Source organism: Lepus europaeus, chromosome 15 (genome assembly GCF_033115175.1).
Source record: "Lepus europaeus isolate LE1 chromosome 15, mLepTim1.pri, whole genome shotgun sequence".
NCBI lineage: Eukaryota > Metazoa > Chordata > Mammalia > Lagomorpha > Leporidae > Lepus > Lepus europaeus.
This window is the reverse complement of record NC_084841.1, coordinates 74,758,506-74,766,478: the sequence shown is the minus strand read 5'-3', so window position 1 is coordinate 74,766,478 and position 7,973 is coordinate 74,758,506.

Below are 7,973 nucleotides of genomic sequence, written 5' to 3'. Positions count from 1 at the left end.
AAAATGGGATGGCATGGCTCCCTGCAGCGAGGGGCTGTGCTCTGAGTGGTGATGTCTTCAGGGCTCCTGTCTTGTGAGCAGTGTGCAGAGTGACAAGGAAAGCGGAGCCTCCAGGAGCCGATGCTGACAGCCCACAAGGGCCAGAAGCTACGCCCTCGGGCTCATCAGCGTCATGGTCATACCAACTGCGCCAATCCCAGTCCTGTCAACTAGAATGTGTGAAAGGAGATCCATCCAGCAGGAAGGTAGCAGCAGGGGAATGTGTTCTGATGGAGCATTCTTCCTGGGTGACAGGTCTATACCATTTCAATAATGAAAACTCCAACCCTAGAAGGAAAATGGAACAAACATTTTGCTACCAGATTGAATATATGAGACCAAACCACAGGTGAATTAGCCAGGCAGAATTCGGACCTGCCGTAAATGACGTTTTTAAAAATAGGATTGTTTTGATCAATAATGTAACACCGCCAAGGGAAATGGTGCTATTTGACAACCCAGAGGACTTCCAAAGCCTGCTAAGAGGAAGCAGTGAGGTAGGATTCAGTGAAGGGGGAGAGTGAGGAAGACGATACATACTTCCTGGGAGACCTTTTGAGCTCTGAACAGCAGAGCCGTTAATGCACTGTGCTCCATGCAGCGAGGCTGTGGCTAGCGCTATTGATTGGCTCCCTGTAAGTGGGCCTGCATCGCTCCGTAAGTGGGCGTCTTCGTCCTGGGAAAGGAGACAGTTGTGAAACAGCTTGGGACAGCACAATTTGGAAGATCCTCAGCATGCTGTCACATGGAATTTGGGTGACATTCGGAGTGCCTGGGTTTGAGTCCCACCTTTACTTCCGATGCAGCTTCCTGCCTGTGTGCTCCCTAAGGGGCAGTGGATGATGTACACATGTCACCCATGAGGGAGACCCAGATGGAGTTCCTGGCCTGTGGCTGCTGCCTGGCTCAGCTCCAGCTGTCGCAGACATTTAGGGAGTAAACCAGCAGATGGAGGATCTCCTATCTCTCCATCTGTTTCTAGCTCTCATAAAGCAAAATGACGAGGATGGAATGCATTCCAAATACATCTGGCCACAGGGCCATTGTTGAGGGTTTGGTTGTCTGTAGATGTTTGTGTTATATGTTCTACATTAGAGGAAGTAGCACACAGTAGCAGTCAACATTATGGATGGTGAAATCGCACAGAACTGAGTTTATCCACCTCTTTTACTCATGAATGCTACTACAACATCATACTTCAAATATCCATTATGATGATTAAATGAATGTCTGCATCTAATGTTCTCAGCATAGCACCTGCTGCACGGCTAGTGCTCAACATACATTGCTCGAAATTCTACCTTTGGAGAATCGTATGTTCACCTTTGGGAACTGACAAATCCTTGAGCTGTTCATGGAGACAAATTTGCATTTATACCCCCTGTGAGCACTCAAGAATTTAGGGCTGGGTCAAAGCAGAGAGTGTAAACATCTATGAGGAGAAGGAACTGTGTCTTGGCTCCGCGGACTGTGCATTGGACCAAGGCAGACGTCGTGCATGTCAGGTGCCTCCTCTCCTCCTCAATGCAACCACCCAGAAATCTCAGCATAAGGAAATAACCCTGACTTATGAGCAACCACCTGCCCTGGACAGAACCTCAGAGGTTACAGGTGTCCTGGCAACAAAAAGAATTCTTTGGAAAAGCTGCTAAGAATAAAATTATTGGCCAGTGCCACGGCTCAACAAGCTAATCCTCTGCCTGCGGCGCCGGCACACCGTGTTCTAGACCCGGCTGGGGTGCGGGATCTGCTGTGGCCTGGGAGTGCAGTGGAGGATGGCCCAAGTCCTTGGGACCTGCACCCCATGGGAGACCAGGAGAAGCACCTGGCTCCTGACTTCGGATCAGTGCAGTGCACTGCCCGCAGCAGCCATTGGGGGGTAAACCAACGGTAAAGGAAGACCTTTGTCCCTCTCTGTCTCTCACTGTCCACTCTGCCTGTCAAAAAAAAAAAAAAAAAGAATAAAATTATTGCTATAGGTTGGTAACCATGTACAAAAAGTCTTCAAAAATTCATGGAAAGCATATGTTATACAAACTACATGGATTTCAAAGTATGTTTTGAACCAAATAAACATACCATTTAATTCCATTTTTCATGGACTTTTTGAAGAACCTCCATATTATACATCCCTCGGGCCTTGAAGAACATGATGATTGGCCGAGACTGTGGTTTCATCAGCATAGTCCAAAGTGAATTGTCTCCAGCACGAAGGAAGAAAGGCTGCGTGGAAGGGAAGAGAGGTACTTTATGAGTCCCAGTGCAGTAACAGAGCTCACTGTGGAGGGCTTCCCAGCAAGCTGGAAGCAGAGCCTAGGGGTGCTGTGAGAATCTCCTCTGCTCTGACTCCTCTCTCATTCTGCAGGCTGAGTTCTCTACCTCACAGGTACTCCTGGGGGAACACCCCAGCAGAACCATAGGTCTGTCTGCTCCAGAAAGTTCACATTCTCGGGGCGGGGGGGGGAGCTCTTTGGCTCAGATGATGCCCAGTAAAGACAGCATAAAGAAAAGGGCACCAGGTGTCTCCTTCATTGCATCACAGGCACAGCAGGGCTCAAGGATAATGATGTGGCCCAGCAGGAGAAAACAAAGCAATAGGAGTAACTGCATCTAAGCTCCCCAGGGGACCCACGGACAAAGCGTCCAGCCAAGGTGGGGAAGGGGGTTACATACACAGGCTCACTTAGTGGAAGTGGTGCAGACAGAGGCCCCATCCGGTGGGTAAGATGAACCCTCAAGCCCATGTAAGATGTCCCCTTAGCATTCTTGGGTTTCTGAGTGGAATCTTTAGAAGGCATTTGGGACAAGAGTGTGAAAATTGTGTTCTTATTGTTAATTGGCAGTGCCTGTTGAGGTTTGAGGCTGTTTACTATCTGTAAAGCACCTGCCAAATAGCACATTGCATGGTGCATACTGAAGCTACCTATTCCAGGTATCTGTGGTAAAATTTTAGAAGTTTGGTTTTCTAGCTCCTATTCCTCCCCTGCCATACAGATCCAGACTTGGGTGTCCAACTTTGCCTATTTATCACCAACGCATGGATATCTCAGACATGCCAAACTTAGCAGATCTACAGCCAAAAAGCATTTGATTCTCCGCATCCAAATGCACACGCAATCCACTCATCACACGGATTCTCCCATTCAGGGCACCAACCAGTATTTATTGCTTGGCTCCAGTGGCTGCCTGGAGTCAGCTGTCGTGCTACTGACGACCCTGTCTGTCCATGCTTCTGTGGGCTCTGACCCCATCACAGTGGGGCCCTCATCACCAGCAGGAGACTTCCTGGGGCGGGGAGGCAGGGATGGAGCCTCTAAAACACAAAGTCACTTCACTCCCGGCTCAAAGCTTCCCGCTGAATTTCAGGACGTTCCGGGGCCTTCTATGAAGGTACCAGTGTGTACTCTGTTGAAAACTCTCAGTGTTGTAAAAGACAAAAGCTGAGGATCTGCTCCATACTAGGGGAGGATAAAGAGGCCGGTTAGACCAGATGACCCTGGATTGGGTCCCGGTGAGAAAAGAAAATGGCCCTGAAGATGATGAATGAAACTTGAACATAGACTGCATATTAGATAGTAGCGCTATGCAATATTAATCAGTGCTATACAATATTAAGCATTTTGTGAATTACAAAGGAGAACAGGAGGATACTTTAAGAAGTTCATGGGAGGGGCTGGCGCTGTGGTGCAGTGGGTTAAGGCCCCGGTCTGCAGTGTTGGCATCCAATTTGGGCACTGGTTAGAGTCCTGGCTGCTCCACTTCCGATCCAGCTCTCTGCTATGGCCTGGGAAAGCAGTGGAAGATGGTCCAAGTCCTTGAGCCCCTGTACTCACGTGGGAGACCAGGAAGAAGCCCCTGGATCCTGGCTATGGATCAGCTCAGCTCTGGCTGTTGCAACCATCTGGGGAGTGAACTAGCAGATGAAAGACCTCTCTCTCTCTCTCTCTCTCTTTGCCTCTGCCTCTCTGTAGCTCTGCCTTTCAAATAAATCTTTTTTTAAAAAACAAGTTCTTGGGAAAATGGAATTAAAAGAGAACTGTGTTTTGGTGTAAAAAGTTTTGAAGCCCATGTGTAATATTTTTCAAAGGATGCATTTCCCATGAACTTTTTTTGAAGATCCTGTAGATCCTTGTTCTTAGGAGGTACTGGGAAAAACATCTTGGACTGAAATATCATGAGTCTGCAATGATTACCAGATCGTTCAGCAAAAATAATATTAATATTGTGTGTACGTAAATCTGTACAGATAGGTAGGTAGCTCAAACAGGGCAGAAATTTGAGTCCTTGTTAGGTGAGGCATACACAAAGTTCATCATAGGGGCCAGTGCTGTGGCGTAGCAGGTAATGCCGCTGCCCACAGTGCTGGCATCCCATATGGGTACTGATTTGAGTCCCAGCTGCTCCACTTCTAATCCAGCTCTCTGCTATGGCCTGGGAAAGCAGTAGAAGATGGCCCAGGTCCTAGGGCCCCTGTACCCACTTGGGAGACCCGGATGAAGCTCCTGGTTTCTGGCTTCAAATCGGCACAGCTCCGGCTGTTGGGGCCATCTGGGGAGTGAACCAGCAGATAGAAGACCTCTCTCTCTCCACCTCTGTGTAACTCTGACTTTCAAATAAATAAATAAATAAATCTTAAAACAAAAAGTTCATCATACTATTTCTGCAAGTTAGATATTTTTTAAAACAAAGGCAAAATTAACAATAAATTCTTAGTCCTCAAGCTGATTGACATGGTCTAGGAGTAGCAACCTTATATCCTAACCCCTTTTCTCTGTTCCAACCACACCTGGCCTTTGTTTCTTTCATGATAGGGATGCCTGTGTCTCAGGCCTTCTCCCTTCTGGGTCTTCACAGTCAGAGAGCCTTCCCTGTATTCAGGCTCTCAGAGACCCAAGTCACCATCTTATCTAAAGTGATTCCCCTCCTTCACTGGCTACCCCCCAAACCCTGCTTTATTATTTTCTCTTCGCTATCTTACAACATTCCTTGTTTATATGTTTACTGTCTGTGTCCTTAATCAGGATATAAAGCCCATAAGGGCAGAGATCTTGACAATGGGGCCTACTAAGTGAGAAAAGGAGAGAGGGAAGAATTGAACCAGGTCACAAGAGGAGAACTGGGGCTGGAGCTAGAGCAGAGAACAGAGTGAGGAGTAGCTGGCAGGTGTGAGCATACAGTCAGCAAGATGGCGAACCTGTGATAACCACTTTGTTCGACACTTGCCTATTAGTGATCTCAGCGATGGAGGCTGTGTGAAAGGGAAGGAGTTGATTCTAGAGTCAGATTCTGGATTCTGCCTCCAGCGAAGGGGAAGCAAAGGCGGCTAATATTTGTCGATCACCTGTTACGTCCCAGACACAATGCAGGTGCCTTGCAAACTCCATGAGATTTGAGGAAAGTGGACAGAGGTTGAATCACCCATCAGTAATCCAGCTCAACGATGTCAGCCTCCTACTGTGAGGTCCACATTGAGTCGTAGCACCTACCTGAAATAAAATGCTAACAAAGCCTGGATAAACAGTTGATTAAACGGACTCTCTTTTATAAACAAGTAAATACTGCAAATGACCTTTTTTCATGGTTTGTGAATAGAATTTCTAAAATATTTGAGGATATTGTCATAAAAAGGTAAATATCCTTCCCACGAGCCTACTTTGGAAACGTTTAGTTATAAAAATTAACTTCATCATCTTTGTCTGAATCGGTGGGGTCAAAGCTAAAGAATGTCTAGCCTGTTTTGTGTGTAAACTCCTATTTAAACACACAGGTTTAAGAGTAATGTCAGTAAGGATTGTGTAAGTTCCATCATCACTAATCACTTCACAAAGATGTGCTCAAACTTGTCCACTCATCAGAACCACATTCTTTGGCAATCATGCAATAGGATTATGAATTCAGTTTATAAAATAACTCGCTACGTTTGAATAGGGATTTTAACATAAAGGGAAGAGTCGGTCATTTAACAAGCATTTATTTAGTGCCTACTAAGTCCAAAACACTCTACTGAAAACCAGAGAGTGAATGCTGAATAGCCGTATTTCCTTACATAGAGGAAACATCAGTCTAGGAAAAAGGGAACAGTGCTCAACTTTGAAATGAAAGGCTTTAAAATGGGCTCCTGTAGTTTTCATGTGTCAAGTGTAACTCGTTTGTGTCGTGTTCTGTGCATTGGCCGGCCTCGGGTGCATGATTTGGCATTGGGATCTGTCATACAGAGGCCTCCTGGGGCTGCAGTGATCTGAAGCTCATTGGACTGGACTTCCAAGACAGCCCACTCAAACGGCTAGCACCCCAGGGAGCTCCACTGGGTGGTAAACCAGAGGACCTGCTCATGGCCTTTTGTGTGACTGTAACTCACACTTCTACCACAGCAGCTCTGAGAGAGAGCGCGCATCCAGAGTGAGCATAAGGCAGAAACAGTTTCTTAAAACCAGGGGATGTGATAAATCAAACGTGGTTAAGGGCCACAGCAAGAACTAGCAGTGTGTCACTTCCACTATCTTCTATTGTCGAAGCACTCACAAGACTTATCCAAATTCAGGGGCCTGGAGAAATATGCTGTGCTTCTTGATGGGAAAATATCACGTCCACAGGGCAGAAGATACTACAGGATTAGAGATATCCTTAGATATCTTTGGAAAACACCATAAACCACAGATAGAAAGGCCATTGTTATGAGCAATGTTTCATTTGAGATTATTTTAACCTAGAGTTAATACTTTTAAATGCAGTAAACATCGTCTGGATAGCAAACAAGGTGATCCTATCTACACTGTCCTATTGTCCTATGGGAAAGAAGGAATTTCCCTCAGACGGTGACACGAACACCAGTTCAGGTCTAACACGTATACAACATTCACTCACATCCCACATAGCACAGGAACACGTTTTTATTATCCAGAGCAACATAATGTATTAGAACCTAGTCTTCAGTGGTGATAAAACTAACGCTTATCATAGGGTGCTGAATCCTATCAGTTCTTCATCAGTTCAGCAAAAATTAATCTACTGAAACCATCTGTGATTTTTTTAACTTCTGTATTTATTTTCTAATTTGGTTAACCTGTACTACTTACATATTTTTATGGAGTACAATGCAATATTTCAACATACTTATACAGGATTAATGATCACTTTGAGCAACAAACCTTTCCATTTTCCCATCTTTTCTTCATGTTTGGAGCCTACTGGCTGCTCTCCTCCTGCTCTTCATACAGAATATAATACATCTTATGGACTCCAGCCACCCCACTGTGCTGCAGGAAGTCTGAACATATCACACTCACTGTATGGGGTTTGGGTACTTATTTTCCACCCCATACCTCTTCCCCCAATATCCCAAGCCTATGGTAATCACTATTTTAAATTTAGGCCAATTGGGCCAGCTTGTGGTATAGCGGGTTAAGCCACCACCTGTGATGCTGGCATCCCATATGGGTGCTGGTTCAAGTCCCAGCTGCTCCACTTCCGACCCAGCTCCCTGCTGATGTGCATGAGAAAGCAGCAGAGGATGGCCCAAGTCCTTGTGCCCCTGTCACTCATGTTGGAGACCTGGAAGAAGCTCCTGGCTCCTGGCTTTGGCCTGCCCCAACCCTGGCCATTATGGCCACTCCCCAAGCAATTGAAAAAAGACTGTTTTCCCCTCTCTCTCTCTCTCTCTCTCTCTCTAACTCCGCCTTCCGAACAAGGTCCTTGACTGCAAGCCCGAGTGTTTGCGAGTCTTGGTGGCAGCAAGTGGTGCCCTTGGGGGCAGGGGGAGGCAAGGGATTAGGGAAGAAGAAGCCTGAGTCCAAGGGAGTATGTGCCACTGCTCGTAGGGTCTGGGGCAGGTTCCGCTGCTGTTGTGTGCCACCTGGCTGAGTGCTACATGGGCTACTGTGCTACCTTCACCATCGCTGTGCTAGGTCTGGCTGGATTCAGGGGATGCACTTTTT